The sequence below is a fragment of the Microcebus murinus genome, chromosome 10 (genome assembly GCF_040939455.1).
Source record: "Microcebus murinus isolate Inina chromosome 10, M.murinus_Inina_mat1.0, whole genome shotgun sequence".
Taxonomy (NCBI): Eukaryota; Metazoa; Chordata; class Mammalia; order Primates; family Cheirogaleidae; genus Microcebus; species Microcebus murinus.
The window spans coordinates 66,091,505-66,113,774 of record NC_134113.1 but is presented as its reverse complement, the minus strand read 5'-3'; the positions used below and the strand labels follow the sequence as shown (position 1 = coordinate 66,113,774).

General features: G+C 41.4%; 1 protein-coding gene across 2 annotated transcripts in view; it reads left to right on the top strand.

Moving 5' to 3' along the window:
• PPM1H (protein phosphatase, Mg2+/Mn2+ dependent 1H) overlaps positions 1-22,270 on the top strand; it is a 252,083-nt gene that overhangs the window by 79,560 nt on the left and 150,253 nt on the right. The window lies entirely within an intron of this gene.

Sequence of the window (22,270 nt, the reverse complement as noted above, 5' to 3'; positions counted from 1 at the left end):
GCTACACTCTAGGCCAGGCCACAGAGTGAGAACCGGTCTCAAGAAAAGAAAAAAGTCACCAGTGTCTGATTCTTAGAGTAGTGTTTTACACGAAGAGTAAGTAGGCTTTAGGGAGGGTTACCAACAGTCCTGGTTTGCCGGAAACCAAGAAGGCAGGACTTTCAGTGCTAAAACTGGGATAGCCCTGGGCAAGCTGGGACAGCTGGTCACCCTACCTTTGGGCCTACTGGGGACGAAGACTAGGATATTCTTTAGAAATTTTTCAAGAGCATCCCAACACTGTGACTTTTGTTGACCTTTCTTTTATACTTGACTCTGGACAGTGGCTGGTTTAGAGGAAGCTACGTTAGTTCAACATATGTTTAATCCATGAAGTTTACGCAGAGCCTACTGTCTGGATGAGGGTCAGAATGGTAGGAACCATCTCTTGACCACTGTAAGAAAATTTTGGTCTGTCCTCCCTCCTCTTTCCCAAAACACACATACTTCCTAAATTTTTATTTTAGTTTTTTTTATATTTTGCATCATTCTGCCTTCCAGAAAAGGGGAAGACAAACATTTACCTATTTCTGGTGGATACAAAATAATTTAGGAGGCATATTCTCTCTCTCGATGTCTGGTAGGTAAAAGTAAAGCTTTGATGGTGATACTTGTGATTTTGTGGCTATTCCTTAGGATGAGGAAAGAAAGTGGGTCATTGTAACATTTTTATAGGCCTTGCAGTATGCCAGACGTTCACAGGTTATAATAAAACTCATTTACTCTTCACAACACTGAGTGGTTAAATGCTAAATTATCTCATTTTTAGGTAGAGAAACTCAGCTATAAGCAACTTGCCAAAGTCACACCTACACCCTCCCTCCCCACCCCAGCTGAAGTAATTAGCAGTGGTATATGGCTAAGGCAAAGCAGGTGAAACTTGTGGAGGGCGATACATTTGGGATGCATTACTTTTCAGCATTAAACTTTAAGACTTTTCTACAGCAGGGGTCCTCAAACTTTTTAAACAGGGGGCCAGTTCACTGTCCCTCAGACCATTGGAGAGTGTGCACTGTGGGCCCAGGACGAGTCGTCGGCTGCTAAGCAGGACAGGCAGCGGTGGCAAAAACACCCTGTGGGCCGGATAAATGTCCAAGGCAGGTGACGCCTGATATACAGCATTCCTGGGTTGCAGCAGACCAGAGTCATTTTTAAGAAAAACCATATAGAGGTGAGGCAGCCATCCATTGGGGTGAAAGTTGCCTGAGCTACCTAGTTTCTCCAGAAGTCTGTTCGTTCTACATCGTCTACACTTGTCAGAGTATGACACTAAATGTCATGCTGCTCAGCTTTTTAAAACCACTGATATACTTTCTTTTTTCAAAATACAAAAATCAGTCTTCTATATGTGAGCAACAAACAGCCAATGACATCTTGTTTGTTTTTTCAGTTTTCTTGTTTGCTGCCCAGATTTTTAGCAAAAGTCCTTTTGGAGCAAATAGCCTCTGTGGAAGTTCGTTTCAGTGATGCCCAGCCTGTCCATGTCCGTAATGCTCTGTGAATTTTGTGTTCCTCATCGCTACACCGACCTGCTCCTCCCAACAGGGCTTTCAGTGCACTTGACTCTGGAACCGGCCCCTGGGCTTACAGAGAGAGACAGCGGAAAGGAATAGCCCCCCTCCCCTTGTGTTTATCGTGGGGGTGATGGTGAGGAAGTTGCTACTTTGTCAATAGTCTTCCCCACAGGAAGACCACTGGGAAGAGACATCTTCCTCCTGGTCCAACTCTAAAATTTTCCTATAGAACTACCAACCTTGGACTTTGGATGGTGGAAAGTTTGGGCAGTGACCGCAGTTCCCTTTCTGCTGTGGCTAACGGAAACTGAGAGTTGCATTTGAGGCTTCACTTTAATAAGTGTCTGAGCTGTGGTCAGCATACGGGAATTTAAACTCCTCACATCCTTGATCTTTCCTTTTATTCCTTTTCCATGTTGTTGAATTTTTATATATTTGTGTTTGTAATATTGTGTCATATGCATTTGTAAAATACTTTCCTCATAGAATGGAAGCAAGGTGTAGATTGTCTTCTCAACTTTTTACTAAAATAAACATTTCAAACATATAGAAATGTTGGAAGAATAGTTGAGTATCTTTCAACTAGATTCACAAGTCATTGACATTTTGCTAGTTTCCTTACCTCCCTACATATACATTTTTTCCTGTGAATTCTTTAGAAGTATCTCATTCTTAAATATTTCAGTTTGCATCACCTAAGAACAAGCACATTCTGCTGCGTAAACACAAAACCATTATTACCACCAAGAAACTTCTCATGGATTCAAATGTGTTTAGCATATGGTTTACATTTACATTCCCCCACCATCCCAGAAATGTCATTTTTGGTCATTTTGTTATTAGGTTGATCTTTTGCAGAAACCAAACTAGTTGTCTACAGAATATCATAATGCTGTAGGTTTTTCTAGTTTCCTTGTGATGTTCTTCAGCCTGATTCTCCGTCCCCTTTGTTTCCCATGCACTGGCATGTGTGCCTAAAGGCTTGGTTAGATTGGGCAGAATACATAGGTGATGCTGTACACTTCAAATCACATTTCAGCTGGAGGTGTATTCCACTCATGCTGTTGGGTTGTCTCACTCAAAGGATACATGTTTGATCACTTTGCCAAGGTGGCGATCACCATATCTTCCCTTGTAAAGTATACTTATCTCCATAAAATTAGCAAGTAATCTGTGAAGTGATACTTTGATACCACGTGAATACCTTTTTGACAATAACCTTTCACCTAACCTTTCACAGATGTTAGCATCTGTGGACAATCTTTGCCCAAAGCAGCTGTATCTTTGGGGACTATAAAATGATTGTTTTTCAATTCTCAATCCTTCTATATACTTTGTGGCATTTTTCTATAAAGAAGGACTTATTATGTCTTAGTTTGGGCTGCTGTAACAATGTCATAGGTTGGTGGCCTATAAATAACAAATTTATTTTTCAGTCTGGAGGCTGCAAGACAGATCAGGGTACCAGCGTGGTCAGGTCTGATTGAGTCCCCTCTTGGTGGTTTCAGAATGCCACCTCCTCATTGTAGCCTTACATGTGGGAAAAAGAGTAAAGAGCTCTCTGGGGTCTCTCTTATAAGGGCACTAATCCCATTCTTGAGGGCTCCACCTCATGACCTAATCACCTTCCAAAGCCCACACCTCCTGATAACATCCCATGGGGGTTAGGATTTCAACATAAGAATTTTGGTAGCGACACAAACATGAAGTCCATAGCCCTTTACGAACTAGGAAAAAAACTGCAGTTCTTCCTTTGAAAGATAGAGTCAATATTTAATTTCTTTCCTTTAGTTATCAATTCTCAGAATAAATAACTAGTATGATAGTCACCTCCAATGGTGGCAGTTTAGTTTGTTTTATTCCTTTGGATAAAGGAATAAACTATCACTATGGACTTAGGGATTTTTTTCTCTTTTAAAATCCATTTGTTTGGTTTTGATACTCAAATTATCTCAGCTATAACCAGGTATAGCTGCAAACATACTTCTGTGTCCTCCTAAAAGCCTCTATTATCTTTGGGTGCTGCGTTGCCCAACAAGCCACCTCTGACTCTCCTTATTCTTTCCCTGTCTCATACTGAGGACCAGCCATTGTGCCAAGAATTTGCTATTGTGCCCAGTGGTTTCTTTCAGTGGCGAATGATATTTGGAAGCCAAGGCCTGGGTGCCGAGAACGCTCACATCCTGGGGTGCCCTTGCTTCCAGCCCCTTTGAGTGGACAGAGTTACAAACTATTCATATTTCAACAATTGAGTTCATATTGATATTTCCAATTCAAATTTAACATTGCAAGGTTTTTCTTCAATTTAATTTATATTTATAGCTTTACATTAAAGACCATGGCTCTTAATAAGTAAATTGATATTTTCTGTATTCTAATAATATATGTAAAATAGTTTCAAATTTTCATTACCAATATTTTTACTAACAGTACAATTGCTGAGCAAATTTTAAGATTTTTTTCCCATTTTTTCTCTTTAGATTTTGTTCCGTAGCTGTTTAAAAGTCACTTGCATTGTTTGATTACTAACTTGTATTGTTAGATTACCAATTTGATATACAAATAAGCTGAGTTTGTTTGCAATTATACAGTGTACTTTTTTACATTTTTTATTTAATTTTCAGAAGTCAATTATTTTTATAAAATAGAATATACATACTACTTAGAAAAGTCTAGGTTCCATTCATATCTCCATCCCATCCCTCTCACATATGACCTATTTTAGGTATTTGTTTTTATTAGTTTCCAGTTTATTCTTTCAATGTTTTTATTTGATATATATATCAAATATGTGTATTTTTATTTTCTTATACAAAAGACAGTACAATGCAGCTTTTTTCATTTATTATAACCTGTAGAGAGCATAGTAATGTTACAGAAACTTAAAAAGGAACCCACATAAAAAATTCTGTTCATGAAATGTTCATTAAAATCTGTTAACCAGAGGTTGAATCTGAGTTTTATTAATTTTTTGTTGTTGTTGTTGAGACAGAGTCTCGCTTTGTTGCCCAGGCTAGAGTGAGTGCCATGGTGTCAGCCTAGCTCATGGCAACCTCAAAGTCGTGGGCTCAAGCAGTCCTCCTGCCTCAGCTTCCCAAGTAGCTGGAATTACAGGCATGCACCACCATGCCCGGCAATTTTTTCTGTATATTTTTAGTTGGCCAATTAATTGCTTTCTATTTTTAGTAGAGACGGGGTCTTGCACTTGCTCAGACTGATTTCGAACTCCTGACCTTGAGCGAACTCCTGACCTTGAGCGATCCACCCGCCCTGGCCTCCCAGAGTGCTAGGATTACAGGCGTGAGCCACCACGCCTGACTATCTTGAGTTTTAAAAGAAAGCTTGAAATTTGTCCATGCAAAGCTGGAGGCCAAAAAAAAAAAAGAAAGAAAGAAAGAAAGAAGAAAATAAAGAAAGTTTGAAACTATAAATTATCAATAAATCTTTTAAATTTTTTTTTTTTCTTTTAGATATGGGGCCTCATTATGTTGCCCAGACTAGATTCAAACTCCTGGGCTCAAGCAGTTTTCCCATCCCAGCCTCCCAAGTAGTTAGTAAATCTTTAACTACAAAAAGACATACATTTAATTTTGAAATGTCTATGCAGCTTAGAGTTTGGAGCTAATTTTAAAAATTGTCAGATATTTGTTTCTCTATAAATTGCTATTTTTAGAAATTTGTGAAGGTGTTTTTGAGCAATTGTTTAACAGTCATCCTTGAGTTAGAGCTGCAAGCTGTTTATGGAGAGGCATGGATGCTATTTTAAGTTTTTTTTACCTTGCTTATTCATAGAAACAAGCATACAAGTGAAAATACTTCCCTGGAAACTAGTGCATTCGATCTTAGACTTAGTCTGTTTTATCACCTTAAAACTTTCCATTCTCTGGGAGGGGAGAGTATTATAGTACTTAGGATTTCATAGTCCTTATTTGTGGCCACCAATAACCTCTTAGTTACCAGATCTAGTGGGCACTTTAGCTTTTCCTAGGACCTGACACTTTCCCTTCTTAAAACCTCACCCTCTTGGCTTCTGTGATACCAGTAAGTCCCTGTTTTCCTTCTGGGTCTGAAAGCTTCTCAGTTTCCTGTTCTGCAGTGTAGGGCAGTAGCCGAAATAGGCATTGGAATCACATGGGGATCTGAGGCTGGCTTTACCACTCATTGGCTATCTGACCCCAGGTTAGTCAGTTTCAGAATTCAAGTTTTATAAAATGGGACAAGTGATACCTGTCCTGTTTACCTTGTTGTTGGGAGGCTCAAATGAGATAATGTGCAATTAAAGCATAAAGTATTTACATGTGTTATTTTAGTCATTTTTCTTTCTAGTAAAAGTGTCTTACAGTTAATAATTTGGAAAATAGATGGTATATAATTACCTTTGACATAAAAGTAGTTGCCCCAGGTGGTCATTTACCTTCCAGGTTGGATGTGCTGAGCAATCTGCATGCCTTTTCCCCTCTGTGTGGCAGCCACTTCCACTTTGGGAAACAAGCCTCCTGTATATTTCTTGCCTTTCACCACCTCCCCTTACCATTCCTGTTTTGTCCCAACTATTTCCTAACAGGAGTCCCATGTGTGGCAGACTCTCAGCGATCACTGCTCAGACTCCCTCCCCCTGCAGCTGGAGACCTGCCAGGGCTCTTATCTCAGCCCTTTGCTGGGAATCCCCATTGCCCCAGGCAAGCTCCTGCCACTCCCGGTGACTGTCATTTTATGTATGTTCTTGCCACCATAACTCCATGGGATCCCCCCCCCCCATCCCTAGGAAGTCTTTTGAGCTTCTGACTCTGGCAGTACCAACCACCTCCAGTGGCTTATAAACTAGGGGACTCACATACTATTCTCCAGCTCAATGGTGGGGGGAATCCAGCTTCTGGCTGATATCAAAGAGATTGTGTTTCATCTAGACCAGTGTACCTTAGGTTGTCATCAGTGAACCAAAAATATCACCACCACTTGGAAGCTTCTCTCGGGTCCCACCTTAGGTCTACTGGGTCAGAATCTCTCAGAGGGGGGCCCACAAATTGATATTTTGGAAAGTCCTCTAGGCGATGGTTCAGTAAAACTTTCAGTTAAGCCTGCAAGTGGGTCTAAGTGGTGTTGGTGTCGGTCAAATCATATATCAAGTTAATCAGTCAGCTTATTCATGAACTTTTGGACCATCGCCCTTTCAGGAATGAATTAGTAAGTTAGAAAGTATTTTGAAAATGTAAGGTATAAGACTTTTATTTATTTTCTGGTTAATTTATACTTCATGTCAGTGCAGAAAGGATATGTTGCGACCAGCGTACAAAAATATATGCAATTTAGAAGCATAATTACATGAAAATTACCCTCATGATCCTTTTTATGAAGAAAAATTCTTCCTCCTGACTTCCTCTCTTATGCTCTGGTTCCGCTATTAAAATTCATTCTCAGCCATTGAGAGCCTATTTCTTACTATAGCCAGGATTCTAGAACAATGAGATCTATTTTAATCCCTAGATTGAAGAGCAGTAAGGAAGGTAAACAGTTACCTCATTTTGAGTCTCTGGAATTTCCAGTGATTTCTGAGACTTATGTAAGTCCTTCCGTATCCCAGAGTCAAAGCTGGGAGTGGTGATTTGTTTTCCTTAGTTGCTAAATTTCTGAACATCTGTCTGTCTTCTTTTGGTAAGCTTCAGTAAATAGTTCTCTACATGAGTTTAACATTTATTCATAGAATACAGCCTTTTCATGAATCCTCAAACCTTGATTTGCTCAATAGCTACTAAGACAAAGATATTCTGGCCAGGCATGGTGGCTCACACCTGTAATCCCAGCACTTTGGGAGGCCAAGGCGGGAGGATCACTTGCGGCTAAAAGTTTGAGACTAGCCCAGGCATTCTAACAAGACCCTATGTCTACAAAAAATTGTTTTCAAAACTTAGCCAGGTGTGGTGGCATGCACCTGTAGTCCCAGCTACTTGGGAGATGGAGACAGGAGAATCACTTGAGCCCAGGAGTTTGAGGTTGCTGTGAGCTATGATGATGCCACTGTACTCCAGCCTGGTGACAGAGTGAGACCCTGACTTAAAGATAAAAAATGAAAAATCAAAGATATTTAGAGGATTAAATGTTTCTGACCACTGGCACATTGATGTGTATACCTCACTAACTCTTTCTGATTATAACTGTCAAAAATTTGCTACTTGTTTTCTTTTACCCCTTAGCACAGGATAGTGTCTAAAGATTCTTGAGCTTGTGATAAGAATTTTAACTCCAAGCTGTTTCTCCCCTGAAGCCAACAAAGCTTTCATACAGTAAGTATATGATTGCCTGTTGTATATCAGGCATTATACTAGTCTCTGAGGATACACAATCAAATAAGATTCTACCCTTGCCTTTGAGGTACTTAAATTTAATAATGATAGTACGATGAGCATGTATTGAGAGTTGGGAGTTGTTAGACTTAACTCGCAATTGACAGCTACCCAGATGGAATTTATTATAGAATATTAGAGTTACCCAGAAAATTTAAGGACAAGTGGGTCTTGGGAATAGCTAGAATTGGGGACTCTGTTGAGATTCCCTTTATTTCTAATCTATACTCTTCCTTTATATAATCCGCTTCATTTCTCCTTTCTGTCTCAGTCTCTCATCCCTCTCTCTCCCTTTGCCACCATTTTCTTTCTTTCATTTTTTCATAGAAGGGCCCTAATTGGCTCAACATGGATCACATGGCTATCCCTAGACCAATCAACTCTGGTTATGGAACAGCTATACGAATGAGATGGAGGAGGGTGGGAGAGAAAGTGCCTAGAAAAAAGGGGGGGGGTGACTGGGCAGATAAAAACATGTCTCTGCCAGGTCTATGAACTTGACATTCATTCATCCTCTCAGTCTACACAGTAGCCCATTAACCTACCCACCTCACACAGCTAATAAGTGGCCGAGCTCACATACCAGTTGGTGTTTCTGGTGATTTCTGTCAGTGTGGGCACTGCACTCCTTAGTGGCTACACTGCTGTATTTAAGAGCTACAATAAAGAAGTGCATGTGAAACAGCCTTAAACAAACTGAGTGTGGCTGTTCAGGGGATGTTTGTGAGACCAGAGGAGGTCAGGTCATTGCAGGGTGTTGGGCGGGGGAATCACGCGTGTACTGTAGCAGTGCGGTGCTTTCTGTAGACCACAGGCTGTTTACTGACGGCTGAGAGTGAGGGGTGTGAGGAGAGCACATGGGGGAAGCTGAGGATGTGGGGAGGGCCCAGATCATGAGACCCTCGCGTGGCAAGCTAAGGAGTTTAAATTTTATCCTGAGATCTTCAGAGTCCATTTGAAGACATGTGATCGTGGTAGAGATGTGGCCACATTCAGGGCTGAGCAAGATCAGTCTGGCCACGCTGTGCGGGATTTACTGGGGAAGAGACAGCAGGTTAGGAGTTGGAGGCAGTTGTGGCTGCAGGATGTGATGAGGGACTGAATGAGGCGTGCAATTGGCAAAGTTCAAGGCTAGTTGTGAGGTCGAATGTGCAGGCGGAGAGGCCAGATTCGGGGAGAGTAAGAAGCTAGGAGGACAAGGCTGTTCTTTGGAAATCTTGGTCCACTAAGACAAGGAACACCGGAAAGGAGGATTGTATTTGAGACAGGAGGTAGACAGTAGAAGGAAGGAGACATGAGTACAGGTTTGGGCAACTTTAGTGTGTGCAAGATGCAATGCAGATATTCTGAAAGCATTTGGTAATGCAGGCCAGACACCCCAGAGATCTGTACTGTAGATATGATTTCAGCAGTGCTTCATGTTTACATCTTAAATGAAGCCTTGGGAATAGAGATGATCTCCCAGGGAAAGTTTGTTTGGTAGGGAAAAAAAAACATATTCAGAGCCACAGCAGCACTTAGCAAGACAAGTACCACTCATCTAAACCTATATGCCATCTAAATTAATTTTAGCTCTGAAAGAGATTTAGATTTTTTAGTAACTAGGGATGGGGGCAAGGTGGGAGGAGGTGGAGATTTAGACTCAAAAGTTGGAAAAGAAGCCTTAAAAACTTCCCATTCAATGCAGAGATCCTCAGAGTATCCCGGAGAGGTTATAAACCAGCTTTGGGACATTTCCAGTGAAGGGAATTCCTAGTTTTCGAGTTAACTCATTGCATTGCTGGGTAGCTTTAAACTGATGTAATGTCAGAATTGCCTTTCTCTTACTTCAAGTCCTCCTTTGACCTCTGGAATTTCCCTCCTTCCCAGTAGTCTTTCAGGGTTGGGAGAGAGCCACCCTGGCCCTCCTGGCTACGACTGTTAACAGAGCAAGCCCTTGGTGATAAGGCAGAAGCCAGTCCTGGAGTTCAGATTTTTTTTTAATTTCAGGGTATTATGGGGGTACAAACATTTTGGTTACATGCTATGACTTTGCCTCACCCAAGCCAGGATTAGAGGCATGCCCTTCCCCCATACAATGCTCACCACATCCATAAGTTGTGAGTTTACCCACCCCCACTCCCACCCTACTAACCTCCTAACCCCCTAAGCCCCAAAGAATATTACTACCACGTAAGCATCTTAGTGTTGATCAGTTAGTGCCAACATGATGGCGAGTACATGTGGTGCTCCATCTTCCATTCTTGTGATACCTCACTTGAGAGGATGGGCTCAAGTTCTATCCAGGATAATATAAGGGGTGCGAGATCACCATTGTTTTTCATAGTTGAGTAATAATCCATTGTATACATATAACATATTTTATTAATCCACTCATGGATTGAGGGGCACTTGGGTTGTATCCACATCCTTGCATTAGTGAATTGTGCTGCCATGAACATTTGAGTGCAGATGTCTTTATTGTAGAATGTCTTTTGTTCCTTTCGGTAGATGCCTAATAGTGTTATTGCTGGATCAAATGGTATTTCTATATTTGGCTGTTTGAGGAATCTCCAAATTATTTTCCACAGAGGTTGCACTAATTTGCAGTCCCACCAGCAGTGTGAGAGTGTTCCTGTCTCTCCACATCCTCGCCAGCATGGAGTTCAGATGTAGATGCCACCTGTGGTGCCCTAGGCCCTGGCTTGCATTAGCCACTTCCGTGCTGGAGATGTCTGGGGCTCACCTTGTATGTCCTGCTCCTAAGCTCATTTTCTAGTAGAGGTGCTTATAATTAAATAAAAATTTTTTTTGAATATAGACTTACTTTCCTTGAAACCAAGGATGAGAAGCCCCAAACAAAATATTTGAAGCTTTAGGAAATAAATAGGCAGGCTTAGAACTCATTTATTATTCTAGTCTCTTCCTTGGGACATTACGGTGAAAAGGAGTTCATTTGTTCATTCATTAAACCAACGTTTATTGAGTGCCTAACCCCTGCCATGTGATTTGAGATAGAAGGAAAACTACCAAAATCAACATACAACCTTGCGGAAAACATCTGTCTTTGACTAATTGAAATATGTTGGTGGTCCCCCTTGTCCTTTTAAGGATGCATTGGGCATCTAATTTAAAATAGCTTACATTCAGTGCATTCCAAGGCCATAGCAATGTCTCATTGCACTTTCCTGAGGGTAGAAATCACTTTAAAATGGAACCCAGATTGATTCTTCTGGGGCATCAGGACCTAAATTGGCATGTTCTTTCCCTTGTAAATTAGTGAGGTTTAGATTGTTAACTGAGCTCTGCCCTGGGCCCGGGGACAAAGTTAAAAATGTTTGATCAGATAACAGCTGGTTTTCAAAGGGCTACCTGAACTAGTGTTCAATCTTTAATCTGGAAACAAACTTTTCTTTTACAAGTTAACACAGAGGTGAAGATTTTCCAAAGCAGATTATTTTCAATTAAAATAAAGCACAATTTCATTTCACCAAAAGATGAAGGCTGGAGTAATGGAGGGGGGACTTAATTATTGCTCTTAATGTACATTTGCAGTAATACTGTGCTTGCCTTGGAAAAAGTATTATATTGGGGTGCTAAAACCATGCGACATGTCACAATTCCTTCTTGCGTTACCTGTGTTCCATTTATAGACTGTTGTGCAACTAATTGCAAGGGCATCATTCGTGTGAACACAACACATCATTTTAAATCTCAGTTGCTATGAGAAAATGCCAGGATGGCTTATCTAGCACATTTACCTAAACTTTGCATATGATATTGATGGGGCCAATAAAATGAAGATAATGACAACAACCTTCTCATGTAAGGTTCAAAGCATTAACTAAATTATTAGATGTGAAACACATTCAAACAGTTCTGTTGTCCAGTAGTCAGACAACAACCCTGTGAGGAAAGTACTATTAAATATTCCCATCTTACCGATGAGAAACGGGGGCACAGGGAAATGACTTGCCAAAAGTTATGCAGCTACCTACTGGCTGACTCAGGATTCAAACCCAGGGAGTCTGGTTCCAGAGTCTCTCTGCTCATAACTACTGTACCAGACTGCTTCCCAAATTTTCAGCTGAGAAAACCTGTCTGCCCCCACGTTTCCTGTATGTCTAGGCAGAGTGGCTTCTCCTAAATGAAGGATGATAGCATATTTTTAAGGGTTTTCTAGAATAGGAATGCAGAGCTCCCAAGTTAGGGTTTAAAAACCCTCCTTACCACCAAACAATTGTCTCCTCCATAACATTGTTCCGCTTGTGTTGCTTTAAGGTTTAAAAGGAAAATATCAGAGCCCTAGATAGTCTAGTATTTTCTTTATCCAACAAGAGCAGAGCCAAAATTGTGTCTGTGAATTTTTACGGAATCTACCAATTTAAAAATTAGGTACTTTATTTGATGTCTGTTGAGATTAGAATATTCTATCTTTTGATGTCATATTTCATTTTATTAGTTTTAGGCTTTTTAAAGTTTGACTTTTTAAATGACACATTTGAAATTGACTCACTTTGTTTAAAAATTTTTTCTTCTCTCATTGTTAATAGTACTGGTGAATACAGAAAGGAAACTTTATCTTTAGAAAAGTAGTACCTTGCTTTTTTTAATTGCCAACAGAAGCTAACAGCTAGATATAAGTAATATTGTTCTAAATTTGCAAAAAGCATTTTTCTGCTTTGTTTCATGAGAAACCTTAAAACTTAAAATCCCTTTTGGGTGGGCCTTTATTTTGATTTCCCTTGGCCCGACCAGAGCAGCACTGGGGCCTTGTATGGGAATCGTTCCAGCATCTGACAGAGCACAGACTTCCTTATTAAAATAAGGAAGTCGGACATTGATGATATTAATGGTTTTACCAAGAGGACTTGGAGGATAATTGAAAGGAAATACCCAAAGATGACTTTCTGTTACTATGTTAAAAGTTCATTTCTAATCAACTAATATGAAGAAGAAATCATTGATATTTATGTGGGGGAGATCTATGGGTAAGCACGTTATCTGGTATTTGGTCTTTGGTGTTTGTTTTTTTTAATTCTCAGTTATTTCATTACATTAGTGAGAGGGAGAGAAGCTAACAATGGCCCCCAAGTGCTGGCAGCCAAGTGTCTCCACAGCTAATGTAACTAATACCACCAAGATGCATGTTGACTTACACCCAAACCTGCATCTCTCTTTTGCTTCACCTGTTGATTATGTGTAACGGTATGAAATTATCAGTATTCAACTCATTTTGATCTACAAAAACAATTTCAGAGAATTTAACCTAACAGTTAAGTTCAGGGGTCAGCACATATTTTCGGTAAAGGTCCAGCTAATAAATAATTTAGGTTTTGTGAGCCAGTCTCTGTCACAACTACTACCAACTGCCATTGTAGCATGAAAGCCACCAGCGACAATGTGTAAATGAGTGAATGTGGCTGCGTTACAGCAAAATTTTGTTATGGACACTGAAATTTGAATTCATGTCAATTTCACATGCAATGAAAACTTTCTTTCAAGTACTTAACATGTAAAAACCGTTCTTAGCTTGCAGGCTGCACAAAACCCAGCAGTGGTCCAGAAACGGCTGACAAGCAAGTTTGCCAACCCCTGGTTAAGTTGAACTAGGCTACCACTGCCTTTGAAATTTCTGGTTCCTGGAAATTTTCTGTCCACTGACCTAAAAACCAATTTCATGATCTCATCCCCCAGAACTCCCCACCCCTTGTTTCACCTTCTCATCTCCCTTCCTAATCAGAGGTACCTCATCTGCTCATTCTGCCATTTTGGGAACCTGGGAGTCATCCTCTTTTCTCTCCCCCGTAACCCATGTCCCCCATAACCCAAGCAGGATCTACTAAGACTTCTCAGTTCATTTGCTACCTCAAATCCTCTCTTCCCTCCTACCTAGAGCCATCACTCAGCTCATGGCCTCTTTTGTCACTAGGGCTGTTGTAAGAGACCCTACCTGAGTTCTTTGCCTTTGTCATTAATCCTCTGTAACCCATCCTCCTTTAGACCCTCGGTGTTCTTTTCCTAAAGCAAATGTGGTCATATCATTCCCTTGTTTAAACAATCTTAGATTTCTCCCATTGGGAGGAAATCCTATTGGCAGAAGGGACAAGGGACAAAGTAGCTCTTGAGTCTGTCCTAGATGCAACAGGATAAAGTTCCTGTAGAATTCCATGGTCTAGTTCTAATGTGGCTCCCTCACGGAGCCAATACTTAGGTCCCAGCCAGCCCCTCCTTATGAACTTCAGGCCACCCTGTACTTCCACAGGCCGTTCTGCTGTCTGGGGAGCCTTTCCTTGCCTTTTCTCTGAGTCCCTCCTTCCTCCCATACCACTGAGCTCAGACCATAGACACCACCTCATCTGTGACACTTTCCCTGACTCTTATTTTGCAGACTTGTCTCCTCCTCTGCGTTCTCACATCCCTTGTGACAGACACCGCGAGTATGGCATCCATCTGAGCAAGTTGCCCTGTGAGGAGGGCCAGTGGACTGAATGTTTGTGTCTCCCCCCAAAAAACAAATGTTATCCTCAATGTAGCGGTATTAGGAGGTGAGACTTTGGGGAAGTGATTAGGTCATGAGGGTGGAGCCCTCATGAATGAGATTAGTGACCTTATAACGGAGGCCCCAGAGAGTTATTCTGCCCCTTGTCCCTTCTGCCATATGAGGTTACAGTGAGAATACAATCATCTGTGAACCAGAAAGAGGGCCTTCACTGGACACGGAATCTGCTGGCACTTTGATCTTGAACTTCCCAGCCTTGAGAACTATGAAGAATAAATTTCTGTCATTTATAAGCCACCCAATTCATAGTATTTTGTTATAAAGCCTGAACAGACTAAGACAAAAGGTCTTCCTACTATAGGTGACTGAGAGCAGGAACCTGTCCTAGACGTCTTGACTTACTCCTATGGTTACATAATAAATGTGTTAAAAGTAATTATTTTAATGTATACTGTATATCCAATCATTTTCTGGGTTTGCTCATGAAGTCGCAGAGATCTGACTGCAGGGTTACAGATTCAGATACTCATGGGGCCAGGCCGGTCACTTCAGTGGCAGCACAGCGGTGGACAGAGTGAGGTCTGGAGTGAACCAGCAAAGACGTGTCCTATCTCGTGTGGCAGGGTCCCCTCAGGTCCAGCTGATTATTGTCACACAAGCACATGACAGGTGTCCAACCAGATGTATTCATTTTCAAAAGAAATGGGAAAATTAAGGTTTTAATGTAAATATCCCAGTTTTTAAATGTCAGCAATGAATTCCCCTCAAAACAAAAAAGACTTCTGTGGACAAAAATTTTAAAATACCAGCTTGTTTGTGGACTGCATGTGGCCCTTGAGACGCCAGTTTGCAACCCCTGATTGGTCCCATCTCTTCGTTAGCCACCGACAGGGTCTGGGAGCAAGAAGGTGCAAGGCCATGGGGTGAAGAGAAGGACCTTTCTCCAGCCTGTGTGGATTCTGCGTTTACCATGTTTCTTCCTCCACGAGATGGCGCTTAGACCGCCCAGCCATGCTACCACACAAGTCACGAGATGGCACTTAGTCATCTTCCGAAACATGAAAGCCGAACACCACAGAGAATTCGTTTTATGTCATCCTTTCTACTCCCTGGTCATGGACTGTTAACTGAATTGGCTGGGGTGACCTCCTGTCCCCCTCCTACCCGGAGGTGGCTGCAGCCATCTGGGAGACGCTATTATGCTTGATGGATGCTCTGGCTGGCCCAGCAGCTGATGGCTGTTATCAAAGGCCTAGGTTCCTGCCCAGAGCTGTGGTTTTGCAGTGCCCCAAGAATGAGAGCGTATTACTGGAACTAGGAATGAAGTTGTCTTTATGTTCCAGCCTATCTGGGTGGTCAGGAACCACTTCAGAAAACCACATGAAACATCGCCTAAGAGGTTACCTAGAAAAGAGAATTTTCATAATTGATGGCTGTATTTGGTCTCCAATAAATAAGTGAATATTCATTTCTCCCCTACAGCATTTTACTCTCTGCTTCCCAGTTATATAGGAATCAGCAACATCTCACTTCACCTGCTGGCCCTTATAACCAGGTGATTCCTTAACCCAGGGTGATCACTGCCTGCTGAGCAGTGGTAACACTTAGTTTAAACCTTTAGCCTAAGCTGTTCAGCCTTTATCTTTCCTTAAAAATAAAGCAAGACAACAATAACAAACAAACAAAAAATAAAGCAAAATTCTCTCTTTGGCCTTTTTTTCTCCTGTTTTGGGAACTGAGCTTCCCAGGAGCCTGGGGGCCTAGTGGGCAGATCTGGGTGGGAATCTGGACGTCACCCATTTGTAAACATATGGGTACTTTCATGTGTACCGAGCACCAGCACATAGGTGGATTGAGAGGAGACCTCAGAGGAGTGAGTGGGCTTGCTCACGTTCCCTTTCTGGGACGTGTCACGCCAAGCCATTTGAAGGCTCCGGGTGCCTGGCCATGTGTTCATGAGGCTGATGGAGAGGGGAGGGAGGAGATTCTCCTCCAACTGGCTGGATAACACCCCAGGGCCCAACGGAAGAGGCAGCAAGCTTTGTATTTGATGTATTAGTATCAAATCACATGCTGTGAGTGCTCACTGTGCGCCATTAAATACTGTTCCTGCTAGAACATTTAATTCTCACAACTCTTCTGTGATGGGGAAGTGACTATTATTACTCTTATTTTAGGGGGAGAAAGTTACTCGCCCAAGAACACACAGCTAGAGCGAGTACTTAGCAGAGACCAAGTCTGAACCAGGTCTGTCTGTCTATCGTCCCTGCCTTTTACAGTTTGCTGTGTACTTCATGGTGAGGACGTGAGGGGACTGGCCTTCAGTGACTCGCCACCTGTCAGGTGTGTCACATGAGAATCCTTCAAAAAATGTCAACTGTGACTGTCCTTTGTGGATTATCATTTGTAAATCCGTTGAAAACAGTCCTCCAGGCCAGTGGCCTTTGTGACAAGGGCTCACTATTTGAGAACTCTTGAGGTACTTACTTTGTGTTTAATAGTAGGGATCCTTTCTGGATCGTATCATCAGATAGGTGTCCTTGGAGTCAGGTTTATGAGCAGATGAGAAGGCAGATAACTTGAGTTTTAGCAGTTACATTTAAAAGCAGGATTTTTCTGCTGAAATTCAGGTGGAGTTGATTGCAAAAAAGAAAAATCGAGCCGGGCGCGGTGGCTCACGCCTGTAATCCTAGCACTCTGGGAGGCTGAGGGGGGCGGATTGCTCGAGGTCAGGAGTTCGAAACCAGCCTGAGCAAGAGCAAGACCCCGTCTCTACTATAAATAGAAAGAAATTAATTGGCCAACTAATATATATAGAAAATTAGCCGGGCATGGTGGCGCATGCCTGTAGTCCCAGCTACTCAGGAGGCTGAGGCAGAAGGATTGCTTGAGCCCAGGAGTTTGAGGTTGCTATGACCTAGGGACGCCACGGCACTCACTCTAGCCTGGTCAACAAGGGAGACTCTGTCTCAAAAAAAAAAAGAAAAATCGCGATTAGGGTATTTCACAAACAGAAGAAAAGTGAGTTCCCCAAGTGTATGATGGTAACACAGAATGAACTGCTTGCTCTTTTCAAGTAGATTCTGCAATTGCTATAATCTCACTGTCATGTTCATGCCTGGTATTGAGGTCGTAACTTCAAGCTGTATCTGATACACATATAGGATTTTTGACTTTCAAGTCCTTAAAGTTCTGTGTTTACCTATTTTTGCAAGAGGGGGAAAAAACCTAGGTGTTTGGGTTCAATCAGAGCCAGATTAAAGTAGGTTAAAGTAATACACAAGTGAATTTAACTTTCTATGTGTCTCTCTCAGGGCAGATGTGTCATATTCTTCTAAGAGTTGAAAGAACTGGGTATGAACTTTCCATATTGAAGGGACAGTATCTGTCCTTCATCTTCACCCTCTAACATTTTTTCATACCTCAATTTAATCCTCACTTCAAAAGAACCCAATTCTTTAATTTAGATGACTATAGTTGCCTTTCCCCAACACACATATCTCTTAGTATGTCATAGAATTAAATCCATAAAGTACAGCTAAGGAATTGAGGTTTGCAGATGTTAAGTAACCTGGCCAAACTACAATGCCACTCACTAACTGTGACCTATCTTTAAAAGGAGGCTAACAGTGGTAGCTACCTGATAGAGTTGACAAGAAGACAAAGCTAATCATTACATGCAAATGCTAACAGCAGTCTCTGGCACCCAGATACCTCTCAACAAATGTAAGATATTATTCTCCACGTTTAGAAAGTAGCAGAGTTGATTTCCGTCTTATTCATTCATTCAACAAACATTTACTGAGCACTGATGTGTGCTACACTCTAGGGAGATGGCTCCTGTTATTAACTACGATTTATTACCTCCAGTTTAATGTCAAGGAAAATGTTTTCCCTCTTTGTGGAAATTGGAAAATAACACAACCAAAGGTATGATGATTCATGGTCCACCAGCTTTTTTCTTTTTTATCTTCATAATGAGCATCATGGGCAGGTATCGTTTAGACAAAGAATGTACACCTTTTAGTCTTTCTTGTTGCTCTCAAGGTGGTGCTGACTTTTTGCTGAAGCATACCAACAAGAAGGGAGTGTAGCTACTGATATAACTGCTTACATTTAAGGAAATTATTGAATCTTTAAACAGCATGCTGCCCCCTCCAGCCTGGGAAACAAAGTTTTTCACAATGACCTTTAGAAAGATTAAAGGTTTTGTTTACATTTATTAAACAAAGTATTTGCCTTTGAAGAGCAATATAAAATACTTATGTTGATAGTGATCAAACTTGTTAAAAGCAAAATAAATTGAGAAGAATCAGGTCTTTCTATGAAAGCTCTGTAGAATATGGAATTTGAAATAATATAACGTGGCATAAGAGTTGTTTTTTTAAAGCAGTGACTTTAAATTGATATTTAAATAATCAATATTTAAATTAATATTTTATCATCTGGATAATAATCAGATATCTGCCTAAACAGGCTTACTACTCTCTTCCCACTAGATTGACATTTCTGACTTTTCAATATTTCATTGGTGTTATTCACAAGCTGTATTCAACATAAATGGGCAAAGTAAGGTCACCAGTAATTGTTCTTCTGCAGTTCTGTGGCTTTGAGTCATTGCAGTATAGACCTCTGAACCAAGTGCCGACAAGAACAGATGCACAATAGGAAAATAAAACAACCTGAGAGCTGAAGCAGAAAGAGCTCAGAACTCAGAAGTGTGTTCCCAGCTCTGCTGCATTTAGCTGTGTGACCTTCTGCAAGTCACCGTCTTCTAGGGCACAGGGTTTCTCCTGCGTAAATAAAGGTTCTAAGACCTCTTGCTGAAGTTAGGTCAACTTTGGAGTTTAATCGTCACGAAGAGAGACGAGAGACAAAGCACTTTAAGGGGACAGTGATTTGTGATTTATGTAATTATAGTAGCTTTGTTAACTGTTGGAAAAAACAATGGCAGATGAGTCAGCCTGGCTTGCAGCTACTGGAGATCAGTGATGCTTTTTCAATTCAGAAAACAAAACAGCCTTCCTCCACCCCCTAAAAAAAAAAAAACCCTGACTGCAGCACAAGATTGGGTGCCAATGGTCAGGCTGATGCCAAGTTCTGGAAATACAGCCGGGATCCTATACAGGGGACAGTGGGGAGAGGATGGTTTGGGGGAACCAGTTTTCCCAGCTGAACCTCCACCCCAGCATTCCTTAGGAGAGGCACTCATTCACAGACCATGGTGGTATAATGCCACCTTCCAATGAACAATCCCCCACCCCACCCCAGATATGTTGCTTGGGAAGTCACTACCAGTGACTAAGAAGAGGCAGATGGTATTTTGAACCTTCTTCCTCTGCCTGGTTTGGTTTTCAAAGGACAGACATAAAAGGGCTGCTCCATGCAGGTGCATATTCTGTATTAGGAGCTTCAGCTGCAAACCTAGTGACTTGGCCTGCATTAAGCATACACTTCTCTAGAGACACTTAGAATCTGAGCCAGCCATTCTTCCCCCATCCCTGGGCCCTCTCTCGGACCCCTCCAATAGCCAGAGAAGCAGGGAGAGAATTCCCCTTTCCCTTGGTCCTGGACCAGACCTTGCCTAATCTGCCTGTTCTGTGCTTCCCCATGCAGTCCAGCTTGGCCTGCCACAGTCTGTCCCCATAGCGCAATAGGAAGAGTCTGGGTTGGGGGTCAAAGCAGGCTCATTCTGAATCCCTGCTGGGGATCCCCTCCCTGGCTGTAGAACTTGGAGTAAGTTACTTAGCTCAGGCAGTAAATGTGGTAGTATTAACCGTCGTCATGCAGGTAACCTCATTGTGTCTGTAAGAATTCCATTTTTTTTCTCAAGTTGTATGAAAATGTCTCTTCTGAGAGGAGAGAGGGTGGAGGTGGGGTAAGCAAATAGGTGTTGAAGCCTCCCTCACCCCACCTCTCAGCCAGGAGAGTGTGTGACAAGCACCAGTGCCCGTGTGACCTCACAGAGAAGAAGAATTCCCACCTCCTTCCTCACGTCCCTGGAACAATGACTTTTCAATTTTGTAAGCAGCAATCTACTTAAAAAAAAAGAAAAACTTACAAAAAAAACCTATAATATGTGAAATGATTAAAAGTAGGCTTTTGTATATAGAAACATGCCTATTGAAATTTCTAACAAATGCAATAAGAACAATGAAGCAATTTTGATTAATACAGAAATTTGAAATCAGGGAGGTAGATGACTAATATGATCTTTTTCTTAGAACATGCAGATAAGTAATTGCAAGTGATATTTTTTTTTAAATAGTTCTTCCATTTAAATGATACTGCTCAATTGAAGAGAATAGAGAGAAGGCTTATTATGCCAAAGCTGACTAGCATGTATTTGTTCACATGAATAGATGGGAACGAACATTTAAATTATTGCATTTTTTGAAAGTGCGCGTACATTTAAAAAATAAATAAAATGTTAAAACGTCTGAAATACCTCTATAGAATTTGGCAGAAGATTGCTTGAAACATACTCCCTTAGATCTGACAGCACCCAAATCCCAATTTGCTTTCCATTTCCTATTTGGTTGTGGCATGCGTGTGTTGGCTTACGGAGATTAGTACAGTTCTCAGTATAAAAGCTATTTGATGTAAAAACTGATGAAATATGAATAAAGTCCTTAGTCTGGGTGAGATTATTATATCTATATCAATTTCTTGATACTGTACTATGCTATGTACAATGTAACCCTTGGAGAAAGTTAGGTGAAGCCTGCACGGGACTCTGTACTGTTTTTTGCAACTTACTCTGAATCTATACTTATTATAGAATGAAAAAATTAAAAAGTCATTTGAACACGACAGTCTTTTACTTAACTGTTAGGAGGTTGTGCAACCAGATTAATAAACCAATGTGCGCACCTCACTTACAGAGTGAATTTTCATTTAGCTTTCCTTGCCACTGAGTTCTATAAACTCCACACTCCGTCAGCTACTGTGGTGCTGCTGAAGTTTTAGAAAGGAAACACAGCCAGTGGCAAATCAAGGAGAGCTCTCTTTCAGGAAATCTATTTTAGCTGCTGCTTAATTACTTAATAAGAAAACGGTGCTGGAACCCAAGAGTTGAGTCTGCAGTCACCTGATCCAAAAAGAGTATGTGAATGATGTGGCATATTTTTTAAGCATTCATGTGCTTAAAACATTTAAAGCAATGACAAAGCATGTCAACAATAATGTCATATGTGTCTTGGTGTCCAAATTAGGTGCCTAGAGCCTGGTGTTATAGCACAGTGTGAAGACTATTGTTCTACAGAAGAAATGATAAGGAGCTAAAAATACTTTTTTTTTTTGAGACAGTCTTGCTTTGTTGCCCAGGCTAGAGTGAGTGCCGTGGCGTCAGCCTAGCTCACAGCAACCTCAAACTCCTGGGCTCAAGCGATCCTGCTGCCTCAGCCTCCCGAGTAGCCAGGACTACAGGCATGCGCCACCATGCCCGGCTAATTTTTTCTATATATATTAGTTGGCCAATTAATTTCTTTCTATTTATAGTAGAGACAGGGTCTCGCTCAAGCTGGTTTTGAACTCCTGACCTCGAGCGATCTGCCTGCCTCTGCCTCTCAGAGTGCTAGGATTACAGGTATGAGCCACCACGCCCGGCTAAAAATACTTTTAATAGAGTAAACCTTTGAGCCATTCACTTCCCTGGGTATAAAGTAAAAACAAGCATGGCAGTAGTGAAATACGGTTCTCTGTTCCCCTGGATTTTACAGTGGGCTGCAACTTACTGCCATGTACTTTGGTAAGATTGGTGGTGGTTTTGCTGTTCACCACACGGACAGGTGAAACAATTCCCTGAGCCAGCCTATCTGTCTTCATTGTAATTGCCAAAAAGTTCAGCCTCTAATTAACCTGAAAGAGTGATTGCCTCATGGGTCTTGACTAAA